The 21423-nt window shown below is 42.0% G+C and overlaps 1 protein-coding gene across 4 annotated transcripts in view; it reads left to right on the top strand.

Moving 5' to 3' along the window:
* HIC2 (HIC ZBTB transcriptional repressor 2) overlaps positions 1-21423 on the top strand; it is an 80394-nt gene that overhangs the window by 31557 nt on the left and 27414 nt on the right. Inside the window, exons 1-2 of one of the 4 annotated variants that reach the window (XM_075167960.1) lie at positions 8938-8959; positions 10020-10089. The exons of 2 other annotated variants lie outside the window; for them this stretch is intronic. The gene's annotated coding sequence lies outside the window, so the exon portion shown is untranslated. Of the gene's footprint in view, positions 1-8937; positions 8960-10019; positions 10090-21423 lie in introns of those variants that run through there. One more of the 4 variants, XM_075167961.1, reaches the window with a different exon arrangement.

Below are 21423 nucleotides of genomic sequence, written 5' to 3'. Positions count from 1 at the left end.
ATTGTAACAACTCTCTGAACGAGTTCTCTGTGGATGCATCTGGCTGCCCTAGTGAGGTGGGACTTGATTTTAATTACAAATCTGGTAATGGATTATCAAAATGATGGTGTTGCTAAGGCCCTGGGCACACTTTTCTTAGTTCTCTCTTCTTTTTCCCCCACCCCCTCCTTCCCAAATCTGCCCGAGCAAACACTGGAGCAAAAGAAGAAGTTTCACAAGAGTGTAGGCTGTTAGCCTGTGGTCTCTTTTCCTATTGGCATTTGGAGCTTTGATTAGATTTTTAGAGGAAAAATGTCATAGCAGGTTGTCCAGTAAAATGCTGGTGAATATTTTAAGATGGAAATGCTCATAGGCATTCAATAAGCGTATGAAAAATGCTGGATGTGAGGCTTCAGCAATTCCTCGACATTCTGATTTCTTTGCACTGTCATAGCTTTGCTTTTATAATCATTAGGACAACATCAGAGACCTTTGCTTTGCCTAGCCTTGAGTTCTTGGGCAAGGATTTAAAAGTGGAACATTAAGACGCTTTAGCGAACACGTCCTAATTGGTCTCTACCTTGGCTACCACATGCTCAAAGGCCGTGAGCCTTACCTACACTATGCCTCTCAAACGCCTTCAACAATATAGCATTTTATCCTAGTCTAGACAAAGTCTTAAGGGTTACGTTGTCTCGTCAACTAATCACTCCTTTTAGTGGGAAAACTGCTTTCCTTCAGGATTGTTTCTCTGCCTGCTTTTTCTTCCTTGCTGTCTCTTTTCTCCTCCTTCCCTCTGCATACCTTCCCTGCAGCAACTCCTGTTCCATCTGCTGTAATGTAAGCATTAACTATTTAATTGCTGATTAAGAAAATCTCATCATGTGGGCTTTGGAACAATATTTGAGTGGGAATAGAGGAGTGGGAGGCAGAAAAAGGAGATGTGCGAGTTCCCAGTTCTCTATCACAGCCTGACCTGGAAGGGCATTAGTCATTCTTGACGCCATGAGGGTGTTTAACGTCTCTTCAATCTAATGGGTAGAATGGTTGAATGGGATTTGGATGTAACTGAGTCCTAGTCATCTTTTGCTGCTGAACTTGCTATTTGACCTTGAGCGAGCTTGGCCTGGCCTTTCATCCCTTAAGTGGATAGAGGGCAAGTACTGTAGCTAAGTGCTTTGAGATTCTTGAATGCAGAGAACATACTCATGCAAAGGACTAGTTGCTTTTCCTGTATCATAAAATACTGTGGGGTTTGGGAATCTTTTCTTTATGTTTCCGCACCAAGTTGCACAGAGTCAGATGAGAAGCTGGAGGAGATCTGCAGTTCTCCACGCAGTGAAAGCCCTTTTAGCTCTATGTTCCCAAGCAGCCATATGGGGGCTTTTACCCAACTGACTTATTTCCTTGTGTGATGCAAATTCAGCTGGTGGCCCCCTTCTCTCCCCCTGGCATCAGCTATTCTAAGCATTCTCGCATTATCAGCATTTCAGCTCCTCTTTGCACTTACAGTACGTAGTTGCCACAGTCAGATGTAGTCTGTAGTATAATACTGGTGAAAATTCAGCAGACTCCTGGGGGACTGTGGGCGATGTGGGAAGAGGAGGCGTGCAGGTGGACTCTGCAAGCCCCTCTGCCCCGAGGACTTTTTGTGGCTAGTCATAATTGCCAGTTTCTCACTTGGTTTTGCAGGACCCTGAAAGTTGAGTTGGAGATGGGAATTGGACTTTTTCCTTTCTGTCGTGAAAGAGAAAGGACTGAAATATTTTGATAATTGGAGAACTAATGAAATTGCCATTGTAAACGACAAGAAAATGGTATTATTACCAAGGGAAAGCATTTTAGTCAGACCAAAACTATCTTCTCATTTGTATGGGGAGTTTATTGTTAGCAGATGTTTAATTTCCGTAAGCAATTAATATTTGGAAAGCTTAAAAATTATTTATATGTAAAAAAGCCTTGTATTTTACTTCAGTCAGGGAGTAAGCACTCACACAATGTCTCCTCAAAGACCCCACAAAGACCAGAACTGACATTCTTGATACTTTCAAAGAACAAATGGGTCTACGTGTAGGAGAGCAGAGAGGAGAGGGTAAGTGTATATACGGGCAGGGAACAGAAATAAAGGAAAAAATACCTTTGAGGAAAGGGATAAAAAATGCCAATATACTGCTCATGCTGTCTGCCTTCATCACAAACAACCCCCACCTCCTTTCCCCCATCCTCGACTCAAAAAAAAAAAAAAAAAAAAAAAAAAAAAAAAAATCAAAACAATTCCATTTAGAAAACATCTTTGCAGATCACGTGGCAGCTGGCAAAGGCTGCTAGTCCTTTTGCCAAAGACAGCTTAGACTCCTGAAAGAAAGCAAACTGGGTTGAAATTCTAGGCATTAAAAAACTAAAGCAGCTGCCTCCCTGACATCCTGGGTCGGACTCTGATTTCAGTTTCGCTTCTGCTAGATCTTAGGTAATGTCATTGCTACGGTGTAACTGAAATGAGAACTGAGTCTGCTAATCTTGACATTGGGTCACCCCCTGGTAATCCATTTGTTATCTCTGTTACATTTGTGGGAGCACACACACCCACTCCCTTTAGACTGCAGTAATTTATTTGGCCTATTTTATGTCTGATGGTCACTTGAAACTGTACCTCTTGCCTGTCAGCAGCTGTAGTTGTTTTGCTAAGTGACTATCTAAAGTGAGACTTCCTTGTGCAAATGTGTATTTTAGACACTGTCACCAGAAATCCAGCGGTTCTCCTCTCTCCCTACCCCTCCCGTCCCCTTCAGCTGTTTAGATTTCAGGACACATGGCTTAAATGAACGTATGCTTGGAGTTTGCAAAATGGCTTGGATGACAGGAGAAATCGGATCACACAATGAGAGTTCAGAACCCAGCCACCAATTGGTACAACAGGAGTCTGCAACTCCCTTACGCTCATTATTGTCTCGGCATAACATCTAGCAATGTGCGTTTCTCACGTCCCCCTCTGAAAAATGGGAACGCAATTGAAATGAGCAGGCGGAGGAATGTCACCACCTCCCTTTGAGCGGCTGGGCTGTCAGCCTTTGCTTTCTGTGGTACCCCCAAGGGCTGTGGGTATCGGGGTGGAGAAGGGCCTGCACACCTTATTGTGCCTTCTTGCTTACGCTGGAGAATCTCCAGCTTATCCTGCCAGTGCAGTGACTGCATGTGGAGGAGGGGGAGAGGTTGTGTTGCAACCTCTGAGAAAATGAGTTGTCTCTATTTTATCTTTTGCAGCTGCAGCACTTTTTTTTCCCCTCATCACCACCCCCCCCCCCCCCCCCCGATGCGAGTGGTATGTCTGAACCATATCCTTCAAAACCAGTTTTCTAAGCAGATTAGATGGGTAGCAGAGACAGCTATGCAATCAGGCAAAAATGTGCACTCAAGCCTTCATTTTGCGCAGTGGCCAGAGCAGTAAGTGTCTACCACCTGGATTTTTTTTTTCTTCATTCTCTCCCTTTCCTGTTATTCTGCAGTGCTGCGGTCTGTTGCTGTTGTAGACTGAAACGAAATGCCCATTCTGGTCCTTAATTGTATCAAAAATAGGGAGGGGAAGGAAGTTGGGTTCCATGCTAATGCTCATTAACATGAAACATAAAGCATGATCCCTGGCTGGCATGCTTCACCATGCAAAGTGACATTTGCTCCCTGTGAGCGTGTGAAGGGTAATCTGAAGATTACCCTCAGGTCCTCCAACACCAATCCTCCCCTGACCAGTCTGGAAAACCAGCATCTAAGTTTACTGCCCCTCTGAATTCAGTATACTCTCCTGAACTGCCACTGTGAATTTGGTCTCCTACTGCCCCACATCTTTCAGTGCTCCCTATCAGCCTTGTTGCATGCTAGGAATCTCACAATAATGGTCTTCACCTGCTTTCAGATATCACAAGAACTCTTAAGCATCGGTATTGGTTTCATGTCTGATCTCTTACAGGACAACGAGCTGAATTTAGGATTAAGCTCCACAGACAAGTTTGGAAACCTTATGGCTTGTTCAGGGTGGGTGGAAAATGGGGATAGGTTAGTGGGCTGAGTGGCAGACCTGAGGAAAAGAGAGTTGAGTAAGCTTTGGCTTTTTTCCAAGAGAGGAAACGGAGCAAAGTGTCCCAGGAGCTATTTGTTGCTTCTCTGGAGGAGAGGAAGGAACCCAGAGCAAGGCAATCCAGAAATGCTTTTCCCTGTGAGTCTGGAGAAACACAGTGGCTAAGAAAAGGAGGGAGAGAACTTGTATGATAAAACTAGAAAAGAGAAGTTGGGGATTGAGGTTTGGGGGAAGAAGAGAGAAGGAGAGAAAATAAACCCTTTATTTCCCATATAAGGTATGGAGAAGGAAAGAAAAGAGAAACTAACCTGAAGACTTCTGTGCTTTATGGGGTAATCAAGAAGCTACTAGAAGCCCAGACAAACAAAGTTATATTTGAAATATTGATAGAAATCTGTGCTTTAACATATTGGCACGATGCACTTGATTATCTTCTGTTGATCCCTCAAAAGTAAAGAATTACCTTTGAGCAGAGGAAAAAAATTGCAAACAAAAGAAAGACTCGATGTCACTGGCATAAAGGGGGTGAAAAAGTGGGTGGAAAGCTGGTTGGATGTGTCAATCACAAAAGCGGTGAGATATGATCGTAGAGAATTCGGGTTTTAAAACACAAGGAAATCATGCAGAGATATTTTTCACGCTGACTTGTAAACAGCGTCTTTGGGTGTGCAGCATTGCCAAATTTACCCTTGTTACAGGGGCAACTTACAGTAAGTTCCCACCAAAGCCAAACGCCATCTGTTTGAACTACTTAGAGGAAAGGTTCGTCTCCTTATTCCCCTTCTATTAGATATGACAGATTAATGTCTTTGAGGGCAGATCACTGTTAGGCTAAATCTTTCTCTGGTTATGATTCCTTATAACTATAAAACAGTCACAAGGTTATGGGGTTTAAAAAGAGAGGTTTATTGCAATTTCTAACACTGAAACTAGAGGCTAAGTGTGTCTTTTTCTTTTTTTCTAAAGTAAATCAAAACCATACATGCACTCTACCTTCTCTCGGATATACAGACCTAGGGGTAAGAACACACATTACAAGGGAAGCATTATCGAGTCTACAGGAAAAGTACTAAAATAGTTTTCTGTGAATACGTTCTAATCCTCCCACTGAGTCCTCTCCACTTGTTTTAAGAGCTGTTTGTTGAGCATGAGCTGGTGGCACCTCTAATGTTTGGGGCAGAACTCAGAGCCTTCAGCAACTCCACCAGCACTTGTTTCTACCCAACTATTGTAAAAGCCGCGTCCATGCCTCGGCTAGAAGCAGCAAGGGATCGACCATTCAGCATCTGTTGCAAAACCTCTAGTTCAATACTTGTCAGACTCTCTCTAAACTAGTCTTTATACTCGGCTGACGAACTCAATCCTACAGTCCTTAGGTCACAACAGGAGCTGTGTAGGAGGCAGAGGGGTGCTGATATTGCTGTAATTTAAGTTCCCTGCTGGGGAAATTTCTGTAAGAGTGAGCTTCGTTCACTGGATTATTTTTAAGACAGTTTGTAAGAGTGCTGCTGTGGTCAGTAGGAGCCTGAGATGCATTTTTCTTTGGAGTGGCTTTTTCAGGGAAAAACACAGTTTCTTTAAAATAGAACCTTTTTTTTTTCCTACAAAAGCCCAATTCTAGATTTCTGATCACCTGTAAAATTAATAAACTAGCTTTTAACCAGAAATATTACATTGAACTGTCTATACTACCTGAATGGAAATACCTCTTTGCTTTGCTTTTCTTTAACTGGTCTGAAAGGCTTCACTCAGAATTGGTCCAAAGCTTTGTGTTGGATTCCAGGTAGTGCTCGGCTGCTCAGAGAGCTGTTGTCTGATGTACCCGTCCTCTTCTGCTGGACTCTAAGGGCCTTGGCCTTCCCATATGGCATTTCAGCTCTCCCGGAGACCGCGCTGTGCCACGGGACACCTCGGTGTGTGCTATGGGAACTGCCTTCCAGCCAGGGGGTCTGCCCCAGAAGTGAGATCAGGGTTATCAGGCTGCCAAACTGCAGTGACTGAGGCAATGCAACATTGTGGGAATAAAAGCAGTTCAATAGTGTACTGACTCAGAACAAAATTTCTTGGGTCAGGTCACCAAACCAAAATGAATCAATTTTGGTTTCAGTAATGTAAAAATATTCCATTTTAAATGACACAAAATGCACTGGTGTTCACAAATAGTTTTTTGGGGGGTTTTGTTTGTGTGGGTGTTTTTTTTTTTTTTTTTTTTTAAACTTGTGAACTTCCGTTCTACAAAGAGTCTCTAATTTCAGTTTTTTCCCCGAATTGGGATAAGAGTGAATGTTGAAATACTGGAATTTCTTCCTTTCTGGGGAGGAGGCAGCTGATGAGTATGAGCAACCAGTTTCAGGGTTAGGACAGCTGACTCGGAAGACCTGTACACTGGAGCAGAGCAGGTGATGGTGGGGCAGATAGGTGATGGAGGGAGGGGAACAGACAGGCAGAAGGAGGGAAGTAGGAGACAGGAATGAGAAGCAGCAATAAGGGCTAGAGCAGAAGAGTAAGGAGGAGAGAGCAGAAGTTTCTACTTGGCTCCCTGGGCCGTAGGAACTGCTACATTTTTGTGCTGTTATGCTGTTGGCTGTGCCTAGCTCAGCACCGTCTGTTTTGCCGAGTGACCGGCAGACACGCAAGCTGGTGCTGCGCTGGGAGCTGCTGTCAGAGAGAGCTTGAAGCACTTCATGGAGAGGGCAAGAGCTGGGTGAGGTGGAGGCTCACACCAGAGCACAACCAGGCGGTGCTGTGTGGTTTCACTTCTGCTCACTGAGCAGTTGAGTCCTTCCGTGCTAATCGAAGGGGGGTGAGTGCAGGACCAAAAGAGCAGCATTTCTCAGTTCCCATCCAGGCTCTGAGCCAGGGTGCTGCAGCCCTTGCAAGTTAGAGAATCTCTCTGCCACTATGTCTCTTTCTGCCAAGTAGAAAGAACAGGAATACTCTTTTCTGGTGTGACTGGGAAGGAGCACTAGTGACTGTTCCTAACACACTGCAGAATGTTTATTATGCTGATGCTTTTTTATTTAACAAGTTTCTTAATTTTTTTTTTTTTTTTAAATATACCAAATTGATACACTCCATCCATCAGCAATGCCCTCCAGGAATGAGTAGCTAATTAGAGAGCAGGACTTGTGAAAAGACAAACCCAGGTTATGCACAGAACAGGTTTCTCCAGTATTTATTGCCTACGTTACTGGCCAAGCTTCCTTGTAAGTAATAGTCAAATAATCGGCCTGGGTCCTTTTGTGAATGGTTTGAGTCTGTGTGGTCCTCCTTTGTTAGAGCAGCTCATGGCTTCTGAAAGCTTCTGCACCCCCTGTTCTGAACAGCAGAGCCTGGTGGCACCAGCTGCTTCTGCCTGGAACAAACATTTGCATGTGACATTAAAAAAAAAAAGCCAATTTCAAAACGTATTTGCTTTTCCTTATCCCCTCATTTTTCAGCCCTTCTTAAAACTCTGGAAATATTTAAAAGATTAATATATTCAGCTTTTGCTACAAGCATCTTTTAAACAAGTAAAGCTTGAAGACGAAAGAGAAATCTTTCCTTCAGAAATAAAACAGCAGCCAGTGTTTGGAAATATTTTAACAATAGACCATATGGGAGTCCCAAACTATTAAGCTTTATTATTCAGAAGGCGGAAAATGTGGTTTGATATTCAATTGATATACAGCATAAATGAGAGCCGCAAACTCGGCTCCCTTGAGCTGGGATTCAGATGTTCTCTTGAATATAATAACTAACGCTTTGGCCTAGTTCCACAGAATGCATCCAGCCTGCTGATCACAAGCCAAGAAACTGTAGGCTTTTTTTTTTCCCTTCCCCTCTCTTCTCCAAAGTACTTTCCTCTCCTGCCAGCGTGAGCTTTTGGCCTGAATATAAATCTCCTGATATTAGATGCATATAGAAAATGGGGAGGATGCTAATAGCACACAGCAGTGGAGCTGTGTGTGTGTGTGCATGTGTGTTTGTTTTCCTTCTGCTTTAATGATAAGGTTTTCCCACCGTGATGCGCTGTCAGGGGATTACGTTGGTCATCCTAGGTGGGAGCTGCTTTGTTCCTGTTTCACTGTTTGTTTCTTAGTGCTGTGGGAGCAGGTGAACATCTTTTGGGGTTACTGTGAAGTGGTGCCAGAGACCATGAGAGTGTGGAATTTGTTGGAGAGGGAGACTGGAAGTGGTTTCAGTTTCTTTTTTTTTTTTTTTTTTCCCTTTTCTTCCCTGATTGGACTTGCATATATTTATAATTGCCCTTTCCCCTTTCTATCATGGCTCTCTTAACTTTCTCTCCTATGGGGAAAAGAACCCATAGAAGTTGCTTATAAAATATTACATTACATGGACTAAGATTGCCTATATGCAAAGGGAGACTGATAGTTACACAGATACTGCGATCAAGTAATGGCAGGCTGGATCACCTGCTATTTTTTGACACAGGATCCCTGATTTACTCCACGTATGGGATGGACCAGCTTTGTCAGTGTGAATGTGAGAGGTGTGGTATGAATAAGGAGTTGCAGGGACATAAGAAATGGTCTTGCGGGTCTGGCAGTTGAATGCTGCCCTGAAATACTGAGTTCTGTGTCTGTCTTTGTCAGAGAGCTCCTTTGAGACCCCGTCCTTGGAAACAGCTGAACTGTCCACTGACACTTTCTGCCCTATGCCCCTCACCAGAACCCAACTGCCTGGGCACAGACCTCAGGCATGGAAAAACATGCAGACAGGGATGCTTAACAGTCAGGTATACCAAATCAAGTCATACTCTAGCAGCCTAGAAGCAACCTTAACAGAGTATGTTTTGTTCTGTTCCCTCTATATAACATATGCAACATGAGATGGCTTTGTATATATTTTAAGTTGTAGGTGTTCAAGGATTTTCTCAGATTTTTGTGCTGCAGGACTTGACAAGTATCTGTAAGTAACTCTCCCCTCGCTTTTGTGACAGAGATCCTCAGCTATGTTGGGTCCTATCTTTTCTAGCCTCAGAATCTGAAATCAACCAAAGAACCTTGTCTATGGTCTGTGATTTCCCCTGAGTAGCTAGAAGACTCCAGCATTAAGCTATATGGCATTTTTCTCTATAAATGTGATGAGCCCAAGAAAAAGACTTTCACTTTACGTTTAAGTCCGGGAATGCCTGTAATACAGAACACTGTAGAGAATATAAATTATGCACTCTGAATGTGAAGTTCAGTTTTGGCTTCTGTCTTTCCTCCATTTCTCTTTTCAGTTGTTCACGATAGTTGAAATTTTCCATGTTTTTGTCTCAACCCACACACAAATTTTTTCCTTTGGGGAAAACTGGAGCAAAATCAATTTTAGTGCAATTTTTCAAGCCTCTTTGACTTGCACCTACATCTGTCTGGTGTGGGGGAGTGGAATTTTATCATAAAACGTTTGATTTATTTAATGTATTCAATAAGCATCCAAGATGTGCCAGGTACTTTCTCAGCCCTTTTTGGATGAGAAATCTTGCAAGCTAAGAACTTAATAAACAAAGAAGCTACAGAACTCAAAATTTCCCTGCTGTTAAGGTCTCCATATATCTAAGGAATAAACCACATTTGAACAATGCAGGTCCAGAGACTTGTAAAGTAGAAAATGTCACATGCAGTACTGATGAGATCTAACATTATAAGAACAACTGTTTTTTTACGTATTTCTTCATCCTGTTATCTGCCCAATTTACAACAAACTCAGCTGAGATGTGTCCACGCAGCAGCTCTACTTTCATTGCAACTATGAGTCTATTTTTATTGATGAAGCCATTGCTATGATTGCCCTACTAAGAGCTCATCTAAACAGGGTCTTTGAGTCAGTCTAAGGTAAGTTACAAATCTGAGCGGAACACCTATTCCGAATTAACTTCATCATCCTAAAGAAGAGGTGCTTGGGAATAGTTAATAAGGAATAGCTGTTCTGGAATAATTCCTTTTTAAGACAAACCCTTACTCTCTCTATAATTGCATTCTAGGAAGCTATTCTGTACTGAATCAGCATGGGATAGAGTGCCTAGAAGACGTTCAGACCAAGCACAGCTAGCGGTGAGTGGGGCAATATACACCGGGATGCCCTATTGCAACTACTATGAGTGAGCAGAAGAATAGCAAAATTGGTTGCCTATGCATCTCTCTAGAAGGCAACAGAAAGTATTATATCAAAATCACTGTACAAAGGCCTCTCTCTTAGCAGGGATGAAGTATGAGCTGCCTGTTACTCTGAATGTTAACCCCATGTTACGGACAGAATGCATGTTTCGACTCGTAACTGATTACGATTTGATTAAATGTTGGGGTGTGGAAAGGACTTGTGTGCTTTTTTTTTCAACGTGTGTATTTACATTATTATGTGGGGAGCAATCAATTTATCAAACCCATCTGATTATTCAATAGTGGGGAAAGACAACTGGTTGGAGGAAAACTTATGTTGTTTCTAAAGTGGACAGAAAATTAGTTTAAAAGAAATTTGCACAGTCTTTTTTTGAGGAGAACCTACACTAACAAACTAATCAAATAAAGGTAAAGCCAATAATTTATAACACCATGAAAATTTTCCTGCAGCGTAAAATTTTGTGCTTGACCTTTTCGAGGAGGATGGGCTGGGGTAGAGATGGTGCTCTTGTGCTTTAATGCATTGTAGTTGTGATATAGTTGCTGTTAATTCATAGTTCTCCTGACTTTTGGAATTCATCCCTTCCATTAAAAGGGAAGGTGGCAGCCTGGAGTGGAGAAGCTCCAACTGCAGCCCTTTGGATGTTAATCCACCCTGACTTTCTTAAGCCTCCTACTTAAATCATTATCTTAATGAATCACCATTGCTGCTATCTTCAGTGCTACACAGGAACATGCAAATTTTAAACAGCCTGGGGGAAAGACCTTTTTGTCTGTAAAGTGCTCTGATACTTGCATTTAGATGTTGCCATGATAGGTACCTTGGATACTACTTTCTGCCTAACCCCATGGATAGATCATGGGGTATAGTGTATCACCAATGTGTTCCTGCTAGGCAGCTCTCAGGGCTTGCCCCTGAGAGGAGGTGGATGTGACTCTGCTACTGACTGTAAGAAGCAGCTTTAGCTCAAGCGGTTGAAGCCAGATCGCTGTGCAGGTTTGTCATTCATCTAACTGCCTGTTGGCTATGCTTTTCTTTAGTTGCAAAATGACAAAGAGTTAAGGGAGTGAGAATGGGGGTCCCCCCTCAGCTCTGCAGCTGCTATTCTTCACCTCTTCATTTGACTTTTTTCACAGCACAAAGAAATATGCCATGCAAATATTAATGTATCAAGTCGGGATTGAGAAATCTGATACAGCAGGAAAATTACCAGCTTGCTAAAAAAATCTTAAGAACATTTGTTTGAGGAAAAACTGAACATAGCGAAGCCACTGCAAAGTATCTCCAAGACTTTCAGCATTGTGTTGTCCAAATTTTTCCTTGAAGAGTCAACTTGGCTAGACACTGAGCTCTGCCCACTTTCAGCTTTCCCAGATGATCACGTGAGAAATGTTTACTTGTAGATGGTGGGTATGGAGAGCGAGCCATATATAGCTGTTTCAGATGGCAAATCTTTGTGGTTATTTGCAATATGCATTGAAAGATTTGATTCCTTTATTCGTTAAACCAAGAGCTGAAGAAGCTGTTTTATGCAATTGTCCTAGATGATAAGAAGTGTTCTTCTCAAATTGCGAAGTAATTTCACCCACTGTCCCATTTCTGTGGCTTAGAAGAAGAGCCCATTCCCTGACTATGGGTAACTTTTCCTCATCAGTAATAGTTCTGCTTCTGGATCAATGGCAGGATAAATGCGGAAGATACCAGGTGAACAGAGATCCTCTAGTCTCAACTGGGAGAGGACCATATTAACAGAACTGAGCTTAAATGCATTTTCTGCAACATTATAAATTGTCAAGTTCCGCTAGGAGAGCTATGCCCACAAGAGGCCAGAACATCTATCTCAAGGAGGGCATCCTTATTCTTCCCAGCTCTATCTTCTCTGAAACCAGTTGAGCTGGAACTAGATGTTTTCAGACTAAGAGGAAATGCATTTTCTTGGCTCATACTAAAGCTAAGTAACATGTTCTTAGTTGGTTACCAAAGAGAGGGGACGTGAGCAAACAGTACCTGCTGACTTTTTGCAGCTCAAGGCCTGGAGAGCCCAGTGTGAGGCAGGAGATACTACCTGCTTCCTTACCCGTTTGTGCACACCATCCCCGACAGCAGCAGGTAACTAGCACTGTGACTCCAAGTTTTTTTTCCTGCCTGGTGTGGCTCTGAGCAGACTGCCACTTTCTTGAAATAGTATTTAAGACACTTTGTGTAAACCGCTTTATAATGTTAATTTTTCTGCTCACTGTGAGCAGACTGTTGTGTTTTCCGTATTCAAGCTCCTAGCTAGTTCTGATCCCTCGTTGGATGGCAGCATTTTATAATATGGGGGTAAATTAACTGGAGAAGCCATCTATTAGATTCAGCACTTCAAGAACAGTCAGCCTAGGGATTTCAGAAGAAACAACAGAAGTGATTTATGTATATGTGTGTGTATACATACATGGGGGGTGTGTGTGTGTATATTGCATATATATTGTGTGCATATTTCAAAAGAGAAAATTGAGGTGACTAACATTTGAGGCTAAGTGCAAATGCAACTTTTTCTCATTCCAGTCTTGGAAAGTGATGGGTGTGGGCAGGTCTCTGGCTGACTTTTTGAATTGCCTTTATGTTAGAGCTCCGGCAAGGGATTTGGTGGAATTTCTTATCCTATTGAGTAAAAGTGATGTTCTATCCCACATTAGGAAACAGAAGGAAAGGGACTCTTCTCCCCAGCACTTAACACACCCAGTGTTATTTTTGCAGGCACTGTATGCAAAATGTTCAGAAAATGAGATATCCAGAAGGAAGGTTTAGATTTCAATATGCTGAACTGGTTTACGTTATTTGCCTAGCTTTTGCATGCTATCTTATGCTTGTGGGTAGTAGTAGAGTTTTGTTGATGTACAAAGGTTGTTATTTCTATAGTTTGCTCATTCAGATTCAGAGGTTTGTAACTATGGAAGTAAAATGTGTCTGTGCTATTATTTTGTTAAGCTGTCTTGAGCTACTTTTGTTAACCACGTGTTCACAGGAGTCTGTGTTTGCTCAAATTACCTGCTCAGTTTTCTGGTCAGGTATGCTGAGATGCAGTGTTTCAGCTCATAGCTTCATGTTTTGTGTTATCTTTCTCATGGTCCATTACAACTGCTTCCCAGAAATTCTGAAATTGGGGTCAAACAAACTGCTCTGATGTTTCTCCCAGCATTCGCTAATTTGGCAGTATTTGAGCTGCTACTAAGAAGCATAGAGAAACTGCAGCTGAGCACTGTGACTGAGTGCTGGTATGAACAAGTGATGCACATAGCATTACACAGGTAGATGGATTTTAATCTGCAAGCATATCTATCATTAATTTTAAGAGCTTTTGGAACCATGGTAGTTCAGCTAAGAGAGGGAGATAAGCCAAGCAATTATACGGAGCAGCTATATCTGGTGAAGCGCGTCTCTTGGGATTAGCAGGGGCTCATGAGTCAGAGTGGTGAATTGTGCATCACAGTGCCAAGTCTGACTGATCCTTCAGGACAGTCGCTCATTATATGAGGACGCCTGGGAAATTTCTTAAGACTGGGATATTCACTGGGATAAGCTTAAGAAAGTTTCCTTGGTTAGTCAGTATAGATTTTAATGCAACGATGCTTCTCCCGGCTTGTTGGGGAGAACCATGTACTTTCTGCTTCTCTGGCTTGTGGAACTTCTCACTGGATGTACAGGTGAAAGAAAGTATCTGTGAGCTTTGAGCGGTTGCAAACTGCCATGCTTTTGGAAAGACTTTGAGGGGGGAAAATGGCAGGGATTTAAAAGCTGTGAGTTTCACTGGCTTGAATTGGGTAAAAAAAATTGAGAGATCTGTGGCAGCAGTTGTTGGGAGATGAAAAATTTCACCTGTCACCTCAGCAGACTACTTAAGAGCACTATCTGAAGTGAGTCCCCAAAAAGTTATTGCAGAGAGACTAATGGCCAACTGGGAGGAAATGCTACACTCCCTGAAGAATCAACAAACTCTCTGGATGTTTACCCAAGCTGGTAAACCAAACAGAAACCATCAGTATGCTGCTGTGTAAATTCATGGTGTGCCAGTATCTTAAACACTATGCAATTCTGATTACCACCTCTCAAAGGTACTGGAGGACTAGGGAAGGTCTGGAGAAGACCATCAAAGATGGGTCTCAAGTCAGTCAACAGGGTTTCTCTCTTTGCCACAGAGAAGAGATGACTTATTACAGAAATTGCAGATGTTCTACACTGTTATGAAAGGTGGGGGGAAGGGAGTAGGGAGTTATTCTTCATGGTTCTTGTGTTAACTAAACTGATTCAAAGCAGGCAAAGAGGAGGCACTCTGTCAAGCAGCAGTTACCATGTGAAACTCATGGCCAAAGGGTGTTATGGATAGCGGAAGTCTAAACAGATTGAAAAATCGATGAAGGACAGATAAGTTCTTATTAGAAGTGATGGCCTGGATGCAACCTCCGAATCAGATCTTTAACAATTGCACAGGGTATAAGAAGAGAGAAGACTGCCGGTACTCTATTTCACTGCTCCCCCCCTTTTTTTCTTTTGGTCCTATTCTGGCTACTCCTGAAGAATAGCTAGAGACAGAGAGCTAGACCTTTGCTCTTATAATATGGCTATTTTTATATTTCAAAACTAGAAAGGAAACTAGCTACACTTCAGTGCACGGAACTAGTTTTGCCTTGTAGCCCACAAGTAATGTAAAGCGCACTGAAATGAAGAGAATTAGGCGCCAAATGCCTCCTAATACCTTAAAAATGTGTGTGTTATAAAATGCCTCTGTAGCCTGCTTACTTTGTTAAAATTCTGACTTAACAAAAAGCTGAGCTTGTTAATGAAGCTATAAGTCACTACAATGCTTCTAGTTATTTTTCTCACTTTCTGTGTTTGGTGCTACAGTCAGTCCGGTTGTCTGATAATGCACCTAATGAGCTGGCTTAGGCATTTTAACTCGAGGAGTAGTGACACCTTGGGCTGGAAGCTGAGGGTGGCCGCCCTCCGCAGAAAGGTCTGGGGAGTACAACTGGGAGGGAAGAAGCAGCAAGTTGGGAAGGAGGCTGAAGAGGAGGCAAGATACTAAAATCTCTTGTATATGCATAAAAGCAGGAAAGTCTAATACAGAGCAGGGCTTCTAGTTGTGACTGCAACGGCAACAGTCAGTTGGTATTTGGGAGGTGAAAAAATCAGTTTTGCATTTTGCTAGACGATTATACTGTAATACAGCAGTGCCTCCTGGCAGGGAAAGCAATGTAATGTAAAGCAATACAGCGTGGAAGAGCAGTTGGAGAGCTGTCAGAAGCTGAGTAGCTTGGAATGCTTCCATGTGAACCTGGGAGCAAGCGAGCTTGCTGCAGCGTGGCATTCCTCTGCCCTGAGGAGGAGTACGGACTGCAGCACAAGCATGAATAACACACCTTACAAACAATGCAGCTCAGCTCTCCGGAGGAGGGCTACAAGAGGCTTTTCTAGGCAAAATAGTGAGAGTTTCTTTCTTCTCTTGGGAGATTTCTCTTCCAGCTCACAGAGCCCTTCTGAGTTACATGCCAGGCAGCCCTGGGGCAAATGAGTTTGTACCTGTCAGCTGTCATTGCCTGGCACACCTGAGCACTCAAGGGCACGAGGCTGCCCAAGAGGTAGCAAAAAGCTGGAGCTCTCTAAAGCGCAGGCTGCAGGAAAGCTGCTGGGTCTGATCTGATTGGGCAAACAAGGAAGTAATGACTCATTTTTTTTAACAGTTTGTATTTCCAGAGGGCTTTGGTGCATGGCATTGGCTTTTATTCCAGTTTTGAGATGTTGGATGTACTTAGCAATCTTACTTGCGGTTTTTAATCCTCCCCCCTCTCCCTGCCCCTAGCATTTTCTTTCCTTTCAAATCCTCTGCCTTACTCTATGTATTGCTACTATAAATTGCTTAGGATGATGGGTCCTGCTTCTTACTTGGAGCCTCTGGATGCTATTAACAAGTAATTGCTGGAAAAGCTTGTTTAAACATCAAAACCCTACATTATTTTTCAAATTGCCCTTTGAGGTGGCTGAAACGCTACTGAAAGATTACTTTCCTCTAATACTGGACAAGGAACTTTATTAGGTAAGGGAAATTGTGTTCTTACTAGACTATTTCTGAAGTACCAAGTCACCTTCCTTTTAAAGAAGGGATGTGTAGTTGTACTTCCCTTGCTTGCTTCTCCCCCAACACCAGGAAAACAACTGATGTTTATAGCAAGGAGCAAAGAGGTTTTACTGGCTTTATCCCTTCAACACATCTAGACTTTCTTTTTTGAAAAACATGTAAGAATGCAGCAATTCATTCTGCACGTTTGCTATCTAGCCACAACTTGAAACCCAGCAATACTGGTAAATTATCCAGGGAGATTCTTTAAACATCCAAGCTACGTATACAAGGGTTGTCCAGCACGATGTAGGACCAGGGCACTGTGTCTAAGACACTACTACTTTTCCTGTTGTAATCACGTCGGTCAGATTACTGGATGGTTAACCTGCGGTCATGGATGAGCTTGAACAGGATCCTCCACCATTCAGAAACCAGTAGCTACACGCATGATGCACCCCTCCAGGTTAAAACTGTTGTTAGATTGGCTGAAGCACAACAGGTCTTGCTCAAAATGTAACTGAGGAGTGTTCTGTCAGTGGCAATATGAGTCATCATTAGCCTACTAGCAACCATTGGATAATCAGGTGAAATTTGCATTTATTTTACATACCGAAAACTGTTAGGCAGACCTCCTCAGAGGATGAGTGTCTCCTGACTTTAAGAACAAATGGTTCATTTTGCTTTGACGTTCATGCAGCCACAGGGACGCAGTAAATGTATTGACTTCTTATTCCTTTCTACTCTTTTATGTAAGTGTACACACATTATTGCACGAAAGCAGCACGTGAGCTCATAGCTGTGCCTCATCACTTAATGAAGCGTTTGCTTTAAAGGAATGACATGGATCTTCTGCGGAGGCTGTAGAAGCAGTACCTAGGCTGCCCAGGCCTGAGCCCCAGCAGGCAAAAGGGAAGACTTCATTTCAGGTTTCCTAGGCTTGACAGGCAGCCAGGTCTGTGCTAGCAATTAAGGTGTGAATGTTATAAATGGAAGTGCTACCTTGGGAAGGAATAAACAAATAAGGAACTTGGTGCAGACATGGTTTGAGAAATGTCATGGATTGTGAAGACAAACATGAATTTGGAAGTAGCATGGGAGGGTTGCATGAATACCTGTTCTGCACTTTTCACATAACATTGTGTCTGATCAGGTGAAGGTCTGTCTTCTGTTCCTCTGCCATCTTCCCGATAGCAAATTAAGCTTTATCTTTTTACATTTGGCATGTGTATTAAGACATTTTGGGGAAAAAAGATTTCTCTCTCATATAAATTTCTAAACAAAATGAGGACAGACACAATTGCAGCCTCTCAGTATGTATGCCACGGAAAGGGAAGCAAAATGCATATTGTAGGACATGGATACGTACCTCTTGCTTTTATGGTGTGCAAGTGTTTCTCTTCCCCCATTGTTGTTTATTTCAATTTGTGTTTTAGTAGTCTTTACCTTAGGAATTTGTGGGATATTGAGAAAAGTCAAGTGCATCGTAGATGTAGTGGCTAAAAGCTACTGAATGGAACAATCTTTTTAATACCTAGGAAAAAATACTTGCTTGAAATTACAATAGTTGCCTTAAACAATTTTCATAGATCTTGGTGAGTTTAGGTCTGTCTTTATTCAGGCACTACTTGTCTTCTGCCAAAGGTTTAAGGAAAAACAAAACACTCAACTGCAGAAAGTCTGTCCCTAAGCATGAAGAACAAGAGTTTGTAAGAAAGTACTGGGCTTTTGATAGATGTAGCTGCTTTTGCAGGGAGACCTTGAGGCCGTTTTTGCTGAAAAAAATTTTTTTTTTTTTCATTTGAGTTTATTTAATGCAGTAAAGGATTTCAGTTGAGAAAACAATGAAAGTTTAAGAAACTTAGGATGCTTGTTTTCCTTTTCTAAGCTGGTGAATAAGAACTAGATATAATGGGAGGCAAATATCTGGTAGCTCTAGATTTTGAAGGACAAGGCAATGAGAACTCAGTTTTAAATCATCAGCTACAGCTCACTTCTCTTTAATAAAGTGTTTGTTTTAAATGTTAAACATGTTTGGACTTAAATGTTTAGTATGCTTGATAAGAAAATGAAGTCAGAAAATTCTCAATGGATGGTCACTTTCTGAATTTTTAGGCAGTATGATTCAAATGAGAAAAATAAAAAGTCTAATAAAAGTCATTGTGTATTAAAATAATAAAAGGAGGAAAAATGTCAGCTGGATAAATACCTGTAAAATAGAATAAATGTTTCAACTGGAGATAGTGCAGCTCTCTGGTTAGCAAAAAATAATGCCAAATTGAGAGCAGACTATATTTAGTTGCAAATCAATATGGCTTAGTAGTTACCAGCCACTGATCATCCTTTATGAAAATAACTAGAATGTACATGTAAAACAAGATTAAAATTGGTAGCTTTAAATTACTTTGATTTAAATCCACTCTTCCTTTTCCATTGAATGCTATCTGAGTAAATAAATAAGTAAAAGCACATTTAGCTGCTGGCATGGCATTGCCATGGCTTTTCCTGTATTTGCTATGATGTGATACACAGACAAAGAAACTCCCTCTGCGTGTTCACATATTAAGTCACTAACGTAACACCTGGTCCCTTTTTTTCCCTCCCCTTCCTCTGTCTCTCATCTCCATTACCCTTCCCCAAAATTTAAATGGGCAAGTGAATTTTGAATTTGTCATATTTTACATACTTCTTAAGACATGTGAGCTGCTTCTGAAGATCAGTGCACCTGGCCTCCTATTTTCCTGTCTTCTGTATGTTTGATACAAACTGAAAGAGAACTCTAAAGAGGTTTTTCTTCTTTTACTCCTGGTCACATGTTTGGTACTGTAACTTCGAAAAATTAAAATTAATTATGACCTTAGAGGCAGACAGTCCAACAGTGAAATAGCTTGTAATTTATTTGAACTCTGAAATTCTACTGGTTAAAATTGTGTAAAACTTTCCAATAATTTGTTTATATATTATTTTAAGAAAAAAAAACCCTTAATTATGAGTCTGGTTCCTCAATAAAAAAAGGATAGTTATCTGGTTAATCATTGCTATGCAGTAGATCACTGATTTTCTTCTTAATGACAGTAGGATTTTTGCCATTTTCCCCCATAAACCTGCTTCAATTATATAACGAATGCATTTGGTTTAAGGGGACGCTCTCTAGGATTTTACGCCCCAAGGCAGGCATGTCACAAAATAGCTGTAGGTTGGTGAAGAACCTCTGTTGGATTAAATCTTGCAAGTACTGACAAGAGTGGGAGTTGAGCATTTGGATGGAGGCCTGTACAGAGGCTCATGGACAGCTCTGTTCTCAGCTACTCCTACTTGAAATGAGTTATTTTGTTTTGCTTTCACCAAGAAATTCAGACATTCTGGGTCTTCAAAGAAAACGCGTGTGCTGCTATCTCCCTATGGGAACACACAGCTCCATCTGAGTATATGTAGAGGTTGCTTGTAAGAAGACCTGGTTTTCCCAAAGTCTGAAAATTTTGTTTGTGGAAAAATGAAGTGAATGGTTGCACTCCTATACTAAATGTGAGGATTTTCTTTAATGGCTTCTTAAATAATTGTTTCTGCATTAGATGCGTCACTAAGTATAACGGTTTCTGGAAGTGCACATTCACGGTTATGAAATACAGCTGGGCCTCCATTTGTCTGTTGGGGACACAGACCTGCTCCTGTGATTTGGTTTCAAGTTGCTCGAGAAAGATGTGACAGTGTGTATTCTAAGATCTCATGACAAATGTGTAAAGTTAAGTGCTTTTACCAGGCTGACTGCTAACTGGCCAGGAAGTCACTAACGCTGCGGCTGGCAAAGAATAAAGAAAACATAAAGATGCTAAATCTTGGTTATGGGAAACCGCTCAACATTTGAACTCCTGGTGTCTGAGAACATGGGGTGGCATTTGCAACAGATGTTTGCCTGGTAATCAAAGACCCAGTGTAATAAATAGCTGGTTAAAGAGTAAGAGTTCACCTGGCGGTTAATGCTGCTTTTTATGGCTATGGACTTGAGACCTCTTGAAAATAAGAAATGCCAGTAGTAAGAAGTATATGTGTTTCTAGGGGTAGATGGATTTTGGGGTCCTGCTCACTTGTTTGAGAATAAAGTGTCATGGAATGGCCTTATTCTGGATTCATTTGAACAGAGATGGCCAGTGAGATGAACAGATGACTGGGATATAGAGTATGTGAGAATTTCCCTTTGCTTCCGACCTGAGCTGGACTGATGAGTTGGGTTCATTGAACCCACTGTATCGCCCAGCCCCAAGGGGTTATAAAGCAGAAGTGGACTGAAGAAGTTCTACCTACGCCACTTCAGAAGAACGTTGCTTGGCACTGCCTTCATCCCTGATGGCTGCTCATGATGCCTGGGGCCATTTACTGTAGGGATGAGCAGACAAACCTGATGTGTGCTCAAACCTGGAAATCTGAATTAATTAACCAGTAGAATAACTTATGGATGTGGTAGATTCCTCATAAATTAGACTTTTCATCAAGATTGGTGCGTGCATTCTTGCTCGTGCACTCTCTCTCCTAAAAGCTGTTGCCCGAATGCAAGAATCGCTTGCTCGAAAATGAAGGCACTTGTGCCGTTAAGGAGGAATAAGAAAGGAGGATCCTACAGAGCCCTGTGGTCCTCCACCTCTGAGCCCATGCATGCTGGTCAGCAGCTTCTCGCATCCATCGGTGCTCTGGCTCCCTGTTAAGCACTACAAGATGCTTTTCACGAGATGGGTGGCATGGGGGGGCAGTTCTTATTCATTCAGTTCTTATTCATCATACCTTTGCATTGTGATGCAGAGCTATAGCTCAACCAAGTAGCTCTTCTCTTTTTATTATCTGTGCCAGTCACGAAGATATGACACAGAAAATGCCACTACTGCATTTGCTGCTCTAAAAATTTTCTTGTTGGCTCTTTCAGCTGCTTAGGCCAGCAGCTAGTATCCTCCAAGGCTTAGTGAAGAATTAGGTTGAAATTGCCAAGGGGTGTTTCTTCCTGCACTGCCTTAGGGATGTCTGAAGCTCACTCTCCTTTGTCCTTTCTTCATCCTGCACTAGCCATATCTGCCTTGTGCCCTGTCAGCATTTTCTGCTTGGGAATAGCTGAGTGGACTTTGCTCTGTTAGCTGTGCATCTTTTTTTATTTAAAGGAGATCTTCAGAGTGTCTATTTGGCATAA

The sequence above is a fragment of the Calonectris borealis genome, chromosome 18, assembly GCF_964195595.1.
Source record: "Calonectris borealis chromosome 18, bCalBor7.hap1.2, whole genome shotgun sequence".
Lineage (NCBI taxonomy): Eukaryota > Metazoa > Chordata > Aves > Procellariiformes > Procellariidae > Calonectris > Calonectris borealis.
This window is presented reverse-complemented; position numbering and strand designations above follow the sequence as displayed.